Source organism: Mustela erminea, chromosome 17 (assembly GCF_009829155.1).
Source record: "Mustela erminea isolate mMusErm1 chromosome 17, mMusErm1.Pri, whole genome shotgun sequence".
Classification (NCBI taxonomy): domain Eukaryota; kingdom Metazoa; phylum Chordata; class Mammalia; order Carnivora; family Mustelidae; genus Mustela; species Mustela erminea.
In genome coordinates this window covers 9,706,683-9,722,296 of record NC_045630.1, presented here as the reverse complement: position 1 = coordinate 9,722,296, position 15,614 = coordinate 9,706,683, and positions in this window count along the sequence as shown.

Below are 15,614 nucleotides of genomic sequence, written 5' to 3'. Positions count from 1 at the left end.
TTTGGTTTCTTCTGAGACCTTTCTCCTCGGCTCGTAGATTGACCACCTTGCCCTGTGTCTTCACACAGTCTTCCCTCTGTGTCGGTGTCCTATTCTTCTTATAAGGACACTAGCCATAGTGTCATAGTGAATTAGGGTCACCCTCAAGGCCTCGCTTTAACTCAATTACCTCCTTGGGCCCCATCTTCTCATTCTGAACTTCTAGGAGTTAGCACCTCAACACAGGACTTTTCAGGGGACACAGTTTAGTCCGTGATGGCCAGAAAAAGATTCAGGAAGCACGTGAATTGGCCTGTGCCGGTGAAGGCTCTGTCATGGTGCCCGGGGGGGGGTCCCAGTACACATCCACACAGGCCTCAAAAGCCAGGCTTGAATGACAGCTGAATCTAGGTCTTGACAGAACCTGTGGTAATTGTCCCAGAAGAGAAGGGCCCGGGAAGCTTGTGGAGCTGTCAGAGCCATCGCTTGCCTCCTAGCTGCCCGGAAGGCTGTTCTAGAAAGTTCCACATCATCTCTCGGCTTCTGATGATGCGTGAGGCTGTCTGTCCTCCCCCCCCCCCCCCAAAGCACAGATGCTCACTGGACACTAGCTGCAGCAGCCTCAGCAACAGGGGGTCCCAACACTGATGTTCGAGTCCCCAGGTCCCTTTCCTTTCAGGGTTGCCCTGAGTGCAGGGTGTCTGTGGGCATCTGGTATCTCTGGCTCATTCCCCTTTCACTGTCCACGTACATGATCCCCCTGACTCAGGGCTTGTTTCTTTAGCCGCATCTGTCAGTCGGGATTGACCTTGGACTTGACTTTGTGGTGCAGGCACCAGAAAGCTCACACAACCCGAATATAAGGAGGAAGCACCCGTGGAAAACCCTGGAAGGAGCAAATAAAACAAAGGTGGGGGGTGCCTGGGTGGCTCAGTGGGTTAAAACCTCTGCCTTCAGCTCAGGTCATCATCCAAGGGTCCTGGGATCGAGCCCCGAATTGGGTTCTCTGCTCAGCGGGGAGCCTGCTTCCTCCTCTCTCTCTCTCTTTGCCTGCCTCTCTGCCTACTTGTGATCTCTGTCTGTCAAATAAATAAATAAAATCTTAAGAAAACAAAAACAAAACCAAAACAACAAATGTGGACTCTGTGCCCTCCCACGGAGGGGAAGGGGCAAACAAAGTCGGTGTCAGTCAGGATATGCTCAGGGGCTGCGGGGACCAAAAGGCTTTGGCCTAGATGACTGCGAACTTAAAACGTTTCTAGAAATAAGGACTGGGCAGCTGGGGACTTTTTCCTCGTTTTCTGTGCCCAGAGTCTACACAAACATTAAATGCTGACCCTTACCCGTGGGCTGTGGACATTTGGGACGATGGGTGTACTAGAAGGAGGGACATGGAACTGCTAAGGTGAGTAGCTGAGCGCTTAACAGCAGGATGGTCATTTCACATCCTGGGACTCAAAGAATCTGGGTTCAAATCTTTTTCCTTAATTTATAAGCTATGTTTTCCCAGATCAGGGATTTTTAACCTCTTTAGGCTTTACTTTGCTCAGTCAGCACAATGGGAGTATCCACCTGGGAAACACTTGAGTTGTGGTTAGGATTGCGTAATAATAATCGACTCACATGCACTTACTATGTGCCCAGTGTATACCAAATACTCTCTCTATATTATCTCATGTAATTCTCACAAGACTCTCCCAGAGGTAGGATTGCTACTACCTCAGTTTTACAGGTGGGTAAGGTGAGGCGCTGAGAAGTCAAGTAACTTGCCCGAAGTTAAAGCTGGTGAATGCTGGAGTCAGCATTCAAAGTCAGGCTTATCGCAGAGCTTGATCACTTACTTGGTGGTGGGCTACCAACCGCACAACTAACAAAACCAAAACCAAAACCACCAAACCAAAACAAAAACCAAACCAAAACAACAAAAAACCAAAAAACAAAATCAAAACAACAAAAAGAGACAAATAGACATGCTAGGTGGACTGCTTAGGACATAAAGACACGACAGATGCTAGCTTACTCTTCTTTTTCCCTCTCCTCCCTTGAATTTGAGAAGTTGACAAGTGCAAAAATTTGTATACAAAAGCAGGAAAAAGAGGTTTTCTCTTATCTTTTAAAGATATTTTATTTATTTGAGAGAGAGAGGCAGAGAGTGCACAAGCAGAGGGAGTGGCAGAGGGAGAAGCAGGCTCCCCGCAGAGCAGAGCCAGAGAGAAGGGGACTTGATCCCAGGTGAGCTGAAGGCAGATGCCTAACCGGCTGAGCCAGCCAGGTGCCCCAAAAGATGTTTTCTTTGCTGTATTTGTGTTTTTCGATTTTTTCCACACACAAAAAACCTTAACGTCTGCAATCAGGAAAAAATCCTGGAAAAAAAAAAATCGATCACCATCCCACAAGGAAGAGATCCGATGAAGAATATCAGGTGCTGAGGTCTTTCCTGCAACTCTGGTTCCCGCTGGTGGAAAGCTACAGAACCCCTGAGACCAGTCCCCCTAAACGACCAGCCTCCAGGGCAACCCAGGCCTGGGGCTGACATCCAAGCTGGGATCCGGTGGGGGCCGTGCGCGGGCTTAATGTGGGGGTCGAGGGCGGGGGAGGGGGTGCAGGGACCCCGGCAGGCCCTGGAGCCGGTGCCGCCTGTCCGAGGCCGCGGATCTGCCCCCGGAGCCTCGGGCCGACGGATCCCGTTCGCGGCCCGAGAGAGCCCCCGGCGTGGGGGCCGCGCGCTCGACCCCCGGGAGTGGTGGTGGGGGGCGAGGACGGCCGTGCGGGGCATTGTGGGGTCAGCGTTCGGGTTTCCCCGGAGACCGCAGACCGGAGCCCGAGCGCAGGCGGCGGCGACCCCCGGCAGGCGGCGGCCAGGACCCCTCGGCCGAGCGGGGACCCGAGTGCGCGTGCGGAGGCCGCGTGCGGAGGCGGCGAGGGCCGGACATGGCGGACGTGCGGCCCGGCGGGGCCCGGCGCGGGGGCGCGCAGCACGGGCTGGCGGAGGGGGCGGCGCGCCTGAAGCGCGGGGACGCGGGCGACGGCGGCGCGGGCTGCTGGTGCTGGCGGCGGCTGTTCCGGCGGGGCGCGGCGCGCGGCGGGCGCAGGAAGAAGGCCAAGCGCGCGCGGGGCCGGGCGGCTCCGGAGCGCGGCCTCTGGGCCCACCCGCGCCTGCAGAGGCTGATGCAGCGGCTGGCGGCGTGGAGGAGGCGCTACCTGCGGCGCGGCGAGCGGCCCGAGCGGCTGGAGGAGATCCCGCTGCTGGTGCTGGAGCGCGCGCCGGGCGGCGACTAGGCCGCGGGCGGCCGCCGGGACCCCGGGACCCACCCCCCACCCCCCCGGGCGCCCCAGAGCCTCGGTTTGGTTTGGTTTGACAAAGGCGAGAAAGAAAAATAAACCCGACGTCCTGTGAATGAAAGACCGCGCGGGCTCTTTGGGGCTGGGCGACCCCCGCGCGGGCTTTCACCGACGGGAAGGGCCCGTCCTTCGTCCTTCGTGTCTCCAGGCTGCAGGGCCTCAGGCCTCGAGGCGCTGGGAAGCCCTGGAGGAGCTGGCGGGGGGCCCGTACCCCACTGGAGCCTTCTCCAGGGGCTTCGCATCCTCCTGGGGCCCTGCACTTTCCCAAGCACCAGACCCCCAGTTCCTCTGCCCCCCCACCCTTGGGGAGCCCCACACTGCTGCTCCTTCGCGGCTGGACACCCCCAAAGGGGAAGGGGTGAGAGCGGCCCGTTGTTGACAGTCTGTGGATTAGGAATACGTTTGTGTAAGCAGCGGATTGCTGAGCTCCTCACCCCACATCGAAGTGCTCCAACTCTGCTTTTATCTTTTGTTATCAGGCATTTGTGAGCTCTGACCTAAGCCAACATTAGAACTAAGGTTTGGGGTTTGCCTGCAGGGACTTTGAAAACCAGCCTTGGAGATAAAAGAGCACAGAGCAAGGAGGAATCCGAGGAATCTGGGGGACCCCTGGATGGGTCTTTAATTTCTTCCTGTGCCTCATCAATAAAAGCCAGCTAATGATACTCTCCACAGGCTTGTGAGGATGGAAGTCAAATATTAGAAGCACAAGTGCTCGGAGCACTTTCTGAAAAGAAAGAAGGAAGGCGGTCAGGGTACTTATTAAACTGTTATGCTGGCCTCTCCTGGGAGCTATTCCCAGATCACTGTCCACACCTGCGGCCCGCCCTCCCCCCATGCCCCCTCTACCCTCCCCGAAACAGCCCTTTCAACTAGCAAGCCAGAAGCATCCAGCAATGGGTCTAGAGGCTCTCCGCTTGATGCGGAAGTGGCCCCTGAGCTCCTGATCCCTAACAGGGTTCTCCTGGTGCCCGTGACCTAGAAAGTCACTCCCTTCAAGGAAGGGAAGTACGGAGGGTCACCACCCCTGTCCGGTGCATTGTATTGAGAGACCAGTGGGCAGGCCTGAGAAGGGCAGAGAAAACGAGGCATGGGTCAGAAAGCTGGGGACAGGACTCTGTAATTGAGGTCAGGTGCATTTTGAACTTCTACTGACCTCTTCATTCCTGACCTTGCCCCCACAGCTAAAATTATTCCGTAGGGCTTCGATAAGGGGATGCGTTTTCAAGGGGAAAGCCGTTAAGACACGTAGCCAGCCGCCCTGTGTGTAGGGAAAGCAATCCCCACACCCCCACACCCCACCCCGCATCTCTCTAGCCGATTAGACAAGGATCCTAAGAAGCCTGAATTAAAACCTGTTCTGTAGGAAGTAGCCCAGTGAAAACGTCCTTGCTTGGAGAGGTTAGAGGTGAGGGACTTAGAAAAGGAGAAACACTAAGTGCCTAGGTGGCTCAGTCTGTTAGGCGTCTGTCTTTGGGCTCAGGCCATGATCTCACAGTCCTGGGATTGAATCCCGAACCCCTCAAATAAATGAAATCTTAAAACAAAAAATCAAAACAAGGAGAAACCCCTCAAAGGAGATACCAAATCACGGCATCCTCCGACCCGGGAAAGTGGGTTCTGTTGTGTAATACGCAAGCACAGGTCATGTTTCCTGGGTTCCTTTCAGAAGCAAGAGCCGCATTAATTAACAGTGAATTCTGTCTGAGCCATCATTTGGCTGTGGCTTTGCCTTTTTGTTTTGACTGACCGTCCACTGCCCCATCATACTTCCCTTTTCAGGAGGCAAGGGAAATTGGGTTCATCTCCGTGAACACACACACGGACTCTGTGTACAGGCACGGGGCATCACGTCCGTGTGTCAGAGAATCACTGTGGTGATGTAATGGGCGTCCTTTGGCATCCGCCCAATGCCACGTGTTTTTGGTAATGCTGCCTGCCTGTGATCGGAGCCTCCTGGCCGTGGGCCATCATGGATCCCTCCCAGTTCAAGAGAGGGGTAGCTTTGCCTAGATTTGCTGGGCTGTGGGTCGGTATCTCCTATCAAAGACCAGATTCCGCAGAAACAATGGTCTTTGGGTGCTCACACTCCCTCCCGGGGTTGGGAAGGAGTATCTGCCCGTGGACACCCCATTAGGGACCCCCCTCCCCCTTCTCAGGAACTTGACTATTTCACGGAGACTGTTTGTACTTCTGATCTTCTGGGGCTGGAGTCCGACCAGCATGCGACTCGTTCTTCCTCTTATATCCATCGTCCTCCAGGCCGGAAGCCAATAACAAGAAACGCAGTTTTTCATTAGCCGGCCATTTGGGGTGGTCTTCTGGTGCATTCCCCAAACCCTCCATGTGTCCCTGGGGAAGGACCTCAGCCTCCTGAGCAGTCCCACATGCTGAGCTCTGGGCGGTGGTGGCCAGCAAAGAGGGCAACTCATGGTGGGACTGGGTCTTACTGGGATGATCCACAGTGCTCGGGGTTCTTGGAAAAGAGAGTTCCAGATGGTGAATTGCTTTACCCTCTGAAAGAGAAGGTGTGGGGCGCTGAATATTTGGGTCACCACCGATGAGCCCAAGAGGAGGAGCCTCAGCTCTGTGAATAGGCCAGTGTGCTCAGTGTTCCAGAAGCTTCACTCTGCCAGGGTCTCCAAGGACTGTATAGAGGACTAGGCATGCCTGGCAAGGGAGCGCAGTGAGATTTAAGATGCCCCCCACCCCAGTCTGATTTACACGGGTTCAGGTAGATCTTACTTTGCCTTTACACAATATATTTCTGACCACTACTACATGAGTTGAATCATTTTTTAAAAATTATTTTTAATTGTAGTAAAATGCGCATAACATTTACCATCTGAACTCTTTCTGCGTTCAGCGGTATTACGCACTTCCATGTTTCGTAGCTATCAACATCCCCCAACCCAGAACTCTTTCCATTTTGCAAAAGTGAAATTCTGTGCGCATTAAACAATGATTTTCCCTGCCCTCGCTTCCCTGAAAACCTGGCCACACTATTCTGCTTTTTGTCTCTCTGAGTTTGACTCTATCCTATAAATGGAATCGCGCAGTATTTGTGATCAACCACCATGACAGGCTTATGGCTTATTTTTTTATTACTTTTAATTCCAGTTAGTTAACATAGCAGTGACATACTAACTTGAGGTGATCAGTGTAGTGATTCCACACTTCCATACGTCACCCAGGGCTCATCACAGCAGGTGGTCTTCAACCCCATCACCTAGTCCACCCACCGCCCACCCACATGCCCTCTGGTGACCCGTCATCGTGTTCGTTATCCATGGACACTTGGGCTGCTTCCATATCTGGGCTCTCGTAAATAATGCTGCTACACACGGAGGGATGCATGTATCCCTCTGAATTCGTGTTCTTGTACTCTTTGGGTAAATATCCAGTAGTGAAATTCCTGGATGGGAGAGTCGTTCTATTTTTAACATTTTGAGGAACCTCGCTATTGTTCCCCACAGTGGCTGCGTGGGTCTCATTCCCACCCACCCCGCACGAGCCTTCCTATTCCTCCACATCCTCACCCACACCTGTTGTTTCGTGCGTTGTTGATTTTAGTGGTTCTGGCAGGTGTGAGGCGAAATCTCACTGTAGTCCCGATTTGCATTTCCCTGACGGTGAGTGGTGATGAGTATGTTTTGAAGTGTCTGTTGGCCATCTGTATGTTTCCTTTGGAGAAATTCCCTTCGTGTCTTTTAACTGGATTAAAATTAATTTTTAATTGGATTATTTGTTTTTCGGGTGTTGGGGTTATAATGTCTTCAGATATTTTGGATACTAACCCTTAATCAGATAAGCCACTTGCATATCTCTTCCCCCGTTCCAGAGGTTGCCTTTTAGTTTTGTTGATTATTTCCCTTGCTGTGCAAAAGCTTTTTTATTTTGAGTCCCAATAGTTTATTTTTTCTTTTGTTTCCCTGGCCTCAGGACACGTGTCTAGAAAAATGTTGTTGTCACCGATGTCAGAAACATTACTGCCTGTGCTCTCTTCTAGGATTTTATGGTTTCAGGTCTCACATTTCGGTCTTTAATCCATTTTGAATTTATTCTTGTGCATGGGGTAAGAAAGTGGTCCAATTTCATTCTTTTGCATGTTACTCATCACTGTTCTCAACACCGTTTGTTGAAAAGACTGTTTTTTTGCCATTGGATGTTCTTTTCTGCTTTGTCAAAGACGAATTGGCCAAATACTTGAGTTTATTTCTGGGTTTTCCTTTCTTTTCCATTGATCTGTGTGTCTCTTTTGGTGCCATTACCATACTGTTTTGATCACTACAGCTTTGTCATATAACTCAAAGTCTGGAATTGCGATGCCTCCGGCTTTGCTTTTCTTTTTCAAGATTGCTTTGGCTATTTGGGGTCCTTTTTGGGTCCATATCAGTTTTAGGACTGTTTGTTCTAGTTCTGTGAAAAACGCTGTTGGTATTTTGATAGGAATTGCATTAAACGTGCGGATTGCTTTGGATAGCACAGACGTTTTGACAATATTCTTCTAATCCATGGGCATGTAATGTCTTTCCATTTCTTTGTGTCACCTTCAGTTTCTTTCACGAGTGTTCTTTTGTTTTCAGAGTACCCTCTTCCACCTCTTTGGTTAGGTTTACTCCTAGGTATCTTATTATATTGGCTGCAACTGGGAATGGAATTGTTGTCTTAATTTTTCCTTCTGCAGCTTCAGTGCTGGTGTACAGAAATACAACAGATTTCTGTGCGTAGAATTTATATCCTGTGACTTGACTGAATTCAAGCAGTTCTAGCAGTTTTTTTGGGTGGAGTCTTTCAAGTTTTCTATATAGAGTAAAATGTCATCGGCAAATAGTGAAGGTTTTGACTTCCTCCCTACTGATGTGTATTCGGAGACTTGAAACCTTGAACTCAGCTCCTGGCCGCTTCAGGCTGGGGCTCCCGGGACAAAGCAGCCCTCCTGAGAGTTCCCATCTGAAAAAACTCCAGGCTGTGGGAAGAATTTGCTGTTTGTTCTAGCCAACACCTGAAGACAGGCCCTTGACCTGCCTTTCTTAGAACTTGTACTAAAATGGGATTACAAGTGTGAATTGCTCTTCTGTCCCTTTGAGATGTCTGTATAGCTTCTCAGACTGAACCATCTCTTTCTCAAGGACCTGAGAGCCATTCCTTTGAAATGGAATCTGCAGGAGCTGCTGGGCTCAGTCTCCCAGACTGTGTGGAGGAGAGATTCCTAACTGCGGGGATTGCCAGCTTGCAGACTTGATCGCCCGATCACATTTCCACTGACCAACCCTTTGTCATTCTTCACTTGAGGCACCCCCCCGACCCCCACCCCTTGTTCCCCCTTAAAAAGCCCCGGTCACTTCTGCACAAATGGAATGAGCTCTTTGACCCCAGCCCGCAGAGGCTGGACGCCGTTGCTTAATGGTCTCCTTTTTCGATTACGGACGGATCTACGGACGGATCTACGACACTGAGAAGTGGTATCAAACTGGACGTCGCAACTGGGGTTTCATTTCAGAATCGGACTAGTAAGAAGCCTGTGCTCCATGTTGAGTACCTGGAAAGGGCGTCCGATCGACTCACTGTGCTGTTTTCCTAGCAGAGCCCTAGACTCTGACTCCTAGTCTCCCGCTTCGCCCTCAGGGGCTCTGGGGGTTGCAGGAGGTGGGAAGAACCTTAAGACTCACTCTCTCACCTGGGAAGGAAAAGTGCAGCGGAGGCGGAGATGCTTATCTCCATATTCAAAACAGAAGCCAGTCAGCAGCCACGGGAAAGGGAGGAACACGGTCTTTTAAAATCCCAGAGCTGTGAGCTCCTGGGATAGGAATCCAGCTGGGCACGTCGTCCTTGACAGTGGCGTTCGGCTCTCATGGGTACACGCTTGTTTGCCACCGAGCATTCATTTCTCAAGCTGCTTGGTAAGAGCATCCCACGTTTCCTTTTGGAACCGTCCTCTTCCCCAGTCTCAGCCATTAGTTTGCAAAAGGTTGACTCTACTCCCGGGTCCAGGGATGGGTTCCAGCTGGCTTTACCAGTGGTCCCCAATCCTGGCTGCACACAGATTCTGTGCCCAGAGATTCTGGTTTAACTGTTATGGTTAGGGCGAGAGAGAGGGTAGAGAGAGCGAGAGAGCATGAGTGTGGGGGAGAAGCAGAGGGAGAAGCAGGCTCCGATGTGGGACTCGATCCCAGGACCCTGGGATCCGGACCTGAGCCAAAGACAGACACTTAACCGACGGAGCCACTCTGGAACCCTGGTAGACTTTTTTAGAGCAGGTTTAGGTTCACGGCAGAACTGAGTGGAAAGTACAGAGCTCCCAAATGTGCCTTCCCTGCCCCCTGCCATGGCTTCCCCTCTCAACAGCATCTTCCAGCAGAGTGGAATATTCGTCAGAGTCGTGGACCCTAAACGGGCACCCCATTTTATCACCAGAGTTGATAGCTCACACTACGGTTCGCTCTGGTTGGTCCACATCTGGCGGGTTTGGACAGACGGACGATGACACGTACCCATCAGCCTGTCATCATCCAGAGCAGGTTCACTGTCTTGAAAACTTTCCGGATATTCAAGGGCGCCCGGAGGGCTCAGTCAGTCAAGCATCTGCCTTCAGCCCAGGTCATGATCTCGGAGTCCTGGGACTGAGACCCATGTCGGGCTCCCTGCTCTGCGGAGAGTCTGCTTCTCCCTCTGCCCCTCCCTCTGGTGGTGCTCTCTGATGATATCTCTGTCCCTACTCTGTCTCTCTCAAATACATAAATAAAATCTTAAAAAAAAGCTTTCTGATATTTAAATATTTTAAAAGGCTGGGGGGTTGCCTGGCTGGCTACGTCGGAAGAACATGCAACGCTTGATCTCAGGGTCATGAGTTCGCACCCCAGACTGGGTGTAGAGATTATTTAAATATTTAAAAAATGAAGAATTTTCTGTGCTCTTCCAATTCATCCCTTCCTCCCCCAGATCCCTGACAACCACTGGTTTGTTGTTGTTGTTGTTACTATTGCTGTAAGTTTGCCTTTTATACCATGTCACCTAATGGGAATCATACAGTATCTAGGCTTTTGCGATTCGTTTCATACGCATTGTTAAGACCCTTCAGTTAGGGGCGCCTGGGTGGCTCAGTGGGTTAAGCTGCTGCCTTCGGCTCAGGTCATGATCTCAGGGTCCTGGGATCGAGTCCTGCGTCCGGCTCTCTGCTCAGCAGGGAGCCTGCTTCCCTTCCTCTCTCTCTGCCTGCCTCTCCGTCTACTTGTGATTTCTCTCTGTCAAATAAATAAATAAAATCTAAAAAAAAAAAAAAAAGACCCTTCGGTTAATTCTAATATGCAGCCCTAGTGGAGAGTCTATCTGAAGCCAATTAGCAGATTCCATTTTGTGGCTACTGTTGAGTTCAGGGACGGGAAAGTTTCCCCAGTGGGTCTAGTCAAGATAGACCTTAGGACTTTGGGACACAGGTTCTTTTCTGTTGGCTCCAAACAAGGGACCCGTACCCTGATACCAGCTGCGGCTACAGTGACATCGCCAGGCGAGGGCCTGTCTCGAGGAGGTGGAGCTAAGAAATGCAGAGAAATCGGGTCTGGGAGAAAGCCATGCACAAAGCCAGCCTGGGCCCTTTCAGATGGATGAGTCGGGATGCTTTTGGCAACGACATAAGAAAGTCAAATCAAAGTAGCATACAAATAGGGACATTATCTCACATTATAAGAAATCCCTAGGGAGACCGGTTCCAGGTTCGGATGATCAGCTCAGCAGAGCGTCAAAGCCCCAAGTTTGTGCATTATTCACGCGCTGCCTATCCTTGGTGCAAGGCTCTGCCTTTAGGCTACTGGATGCAAACCGGCCTCGGCAGTCCCCATGCGCCTTCCAGGTGTAACAGTCCAAAAAGAAGAGCATAGCATCGTGCGATCTTCCAGGAGGAGAAAGCCTTCTCAGAATCCCTCCAGCTGGCTCTCCTCCTGTTGCAATGACCAGAAAGGAAATGTGTTCATGGCCAGCACCATCTGGCTTTACCTTCAGCCTGGGGAATATGGTCCAGAGAGTTGAATGTCTGAATAAAATTGGAGCTTTGGGGACCCCCAGTTCCCTAAGGAGAAAATTTTAGAGGTGAAAGGAAGATGAGGGATAAAGAGGTGGTATTTCCTGCTCTCCCCCCTCACCCCTTCCTTAAGCCGATATGCCTGTTTAAGTATGGTTGGCCGTCCCGAGTTAGAATCCCCTGGGGAGCCGGATAGAAATGCATATTTCCTGGGGCCCCCTCTGGTCTGCTGACTCTGCCTATCTGGAGGCGATGCCCGTGGGAATCTGTTTTAAGCTCCCAGGTGATTTTTGGGTTCACAGTTTGGGGAACATGCTGAAGGGTAAGAGCTGCCGGGCGGGGGCACCTCTGGGAGCCCTCTCTTCTCTCTCCCAGCCCCATCTCCTGGGCTGTGCCAGAGTCTGCCACGGCCCCTCAGGCCAGACCCAGAGGAGGAAACGGGCACTGAGAGGGGACGTGAACTTGTCCAGCGGGTCATGCTGTCTTCTCCTGTTTGCACTGGCAAACGGGACTCTCCATCGAGCTCCCGAAGCGCCAGCTTCAAGCCCCTCGCTGTCCGGCTCCAGAGTCCAGGCGGGGAAGGAAGCCAGGTGCTGAGCAGGAAGCTTTTCCACGCAAACGTTTCGGGGAAACTGCCTACAGCGATCTTGAAAAACAAAAACAAAAGACCTAGAAAAGCTCCAAGACTCTAGTCATTTATTCTAATTCCTTTTCTCCTTTGGGCTCCATGAGGACTTGGATGATGTGCAAACGTCACGCCCTGCCCCACCACCCCCACCTTCCACCAGCGGCTGGGGAGGGTCACTAACTCAAGGCTGTCTCTTGCTCCAAAGTGCCCTTTTGCAAATCAGCACGTGGGAGAGGAACGGCCACCTTGGCACGGTGGTGGCTCCAAGTGCACCCCAAGCTGGTCACCCCAAGCCAGAAGCCGAGCTCGCAGACCCAGCTGAGATGCCCAAATGACACGGTGTATGGAGTCCTTGTAAAACCTACGAGCCCCAGCCAGAAGGATGAGCCGGATAACACACGAAGGGAGAGGACAGGCAGGGCGGAAGGACCAGCCTCCTGAACCCAGGGAGACCCCCTGTTCATCAGGGAAGACATCTGGATTCTGTTCCCCACCCAAATGCTGAGGATCTGGGGGTGCGGGGCTCAAGCTTAGGCGAGGCCGTTAGCCTCACGGAGAATGCCATCCTCTCACTGTCTGCCCCATCAGCTGGCCCTGTGGCGAGGGGAGGCTGCAAGGACCAGAGCTGAGGACACCCAGGGTGGCTAAAGAGACTGAAGATGTCTGAGGTCATGTTCACTGTTGAGGTGGCCGCAGCTGACTCATCAGGTAGCCTACAGAGCAGCTGGGCGGGGGCAGCTGTGAGGGCAGCTGTGAGGGCTCAGTCGGTTGAGCATCTGACTCTTGTTACTGGCTCAGGTTGTGATCTCAGGGTCCTGGGATCGAGCCCTACGATGGGCTTGGTGCTAAGTGAGGAGCCCACTTAAGACTCTCTCCCCTGTCCCTCCCCATCGCTCACTCTCTCTAAAACAAAACAAAACAAGTCTTTCAGGGCATCTGGCTGGCTTGGTTGGTAGAGCATGTAACTCTTGATCTCGGGGGTTGTAAATTCCAGCCCAACATTGGGTGTAGACATTACTTAAAATCTTTAAAAAAAAAAACAAACAAATTTTTTTTAAAAAAATGGAAAAAAGTCAATTGCATTCATACGTATGAGGAACAATGGGTCTGAAACTATAATTAAGAGATAAAAGATATTAACCGTAGCAAAAAAAAAACAAAAACGTAAGGAATTGAGGCATAAATCTAACAAAAATATATAAAAGGCCTTTATGGAGAAAACTATAAACCTTTTTGAGGGTCATTAAAAATCAGTGTATATGGAGCGATGTATCATGTTCTTGGATAGACTCAATGTCATTCAGATGTTGGTTCTTTACAAGCTGATCTATAAATTCAATGGAATTTCAATAGGGTGTGTGTGTGTGTGTGTGTTATTTGTGAAGCTGATTCTGAAATTTATAAGGAAAAAAAAACAAGACTAACCAAAGCACTTCTATAGTAGTTGGGGAGACTTGCTTTTCCATAGACTGGGGCTTATTATAAATCTTAGCAGTTAGGAGAGCGTATCATGAGTCTGGAGATCGTAAACAGCCCAGCGGGACTAGAGGGCGCCCAGAAGGAGGCTCATCTGTGCACAGAAACCTGGTTAACAGGAGATGAGGATGGCCAACCGGGGGGAGACTGACAGGCCGTTTGGTGTATTGCGTGAGGGCGAAGAGTTATCCATCTGGAAAAAAAACTAGATTGAGCTCTACCTCACTTACACATATACAACATACAACTCTGGATGGATTGAAGACTTAGCTGCGCAAAGGAAACATTAAAATATTTAGAAGAAAATGTAGGAAAATATCTTGATGATCTAAGGGGAGAGATGAATGTCTTCAGATATAAAAAATATTTACCATAGAGAACATTACTGATATTTCTGGCTGCCTTTTTTTTTTTTTTTAAAGATTTTTATTTATCTATTTCAGAGAGAGACAGTGAGAGAGGGAATATAAGCAAGGGGGGGGGGTGGGAGAGGGAGAAGCAGGCTTCCAGCCGAGTAGGGAGCCCGATGCGGGGCTCGATCCCAGGACACTGGGATCATGACCTGAGCTGAAGTCAGACACTTAATGACTGAGCCACCCAGGCGCCCTTATTTCTGACTACTTTAAAATGAACTTCGGTTTCTCCAAACACACCAGAAAGATAGTGAACGAAGTCTCCAACTGGGAGAATATATCTGTAAGACACAGAACCATCAAAGAAGAGTAGCCAGAATATGTTACTATTTCCTACGAATCAGCAAGAAAAAGACACGTAACCTAGTAGAAAAACAGACAAAGGGTAGGACAGGCATTTCACAGAAAAGGAGACATAAGTACTTAGCCCAGAAACCCTTAAGAGTCTCAATCCTACTAATAATCAGGAAAATGCTGATCAAAAGCACACCTAGGTGCCGATTTCCGCTGGCCAGATTGGTGACCAGCCCCGGAGAGTCAGTCGGTATGAGGTATTGGCAAGGGTGTGGAGTGTCGGGACGAGAATCTTCTGCTGGTGGGACTGGACAGCGTTGCAGCCCCTTGGGAAAATAATTTCGGTGACCCGGTGCTGACAGGAGGACAGGAGAACTTTGGGTTGGTTTGTTAAACAAGATCTCCAGCAGGGGCTTTGGTTTCTCCAAAACGCATGTGGCAGAGAAGTCGCCTGGAGGAAGACTGACTTGCCCTTTGCAACACTGTACGTAAACCAGCGAATTCTCACCCAAGATAATAAAGTGCTAGCAGACGCAGCCGTCCCCCGGAGGTTACGCTCATACGGTGCTTCGTGCTTATCCGCACTGGACACGGCAACGATCTCTAAAGTGTGGACGTCCAATGAGGCCCTGCTGCTCGAACAGAGCTGCAAACAGCTATGAACGTTCACACGGGTCCACTTAGAACCAGACCTGCTGCAGAACCTTCTTCCAACCATGCCACTCAGACTCTTTGAACTGCTTTTGTGTCTTGAGTGATTTCCTTCCTGGCGGCCGTGTGGGCATACGATACAGTTCTCACCTCTTTGACTCCTTCAGTTAATAATGAAAAAAAAAATTTTTTTTTAAAGGCCAGGATCTGAAATTTCACTATATAACATGATTAGAAAATAGCTAGGCTATGGAGCTCTGTTTGGTTAGCAGGCGGAGAGAGGATTTTATTTAATACAAGGATAAGAAGAAGATGGCCTTGTTTCTTCTACATGAATCAAGTTGGGCAGGAACGCTCTACAGCCTTGCGATTCCCTTCAGGGAGACATCTCTCCACAAGCAGCAGGAGACATGCATTGTAATAGTCACAGAAGCATCGCTCTAAGGGCAGTAAACCGGAAATGCCCCAGATATCCATTAAGAGTCGAATTGATAAGGGCACCTGGGTGGCTCAGTGGGTTAAAGCCTCTGCCTTTGGCTCAGGTCATGATCCTGGAGTCCTGGGATCGAGCCCCGCATCAGGCTCTCTGCTCAGTGGGGAGCCAGCTTCCCCCATCTCTCTCTCTCTGCCTACTTGTGATCTCTGTCAAATAAATAAATAAAATCTTAAAAAAAAAAGTCGAATCGATAAATAAAATTGTGGTATATTGTACGACAGAATACTATACAGCAATGAAAATGAATGAAGTATCACTACACGTACTCATGTGCACGAATTCAAAAAAATAGATGGAATTTAAAAAATCACAGGAAAA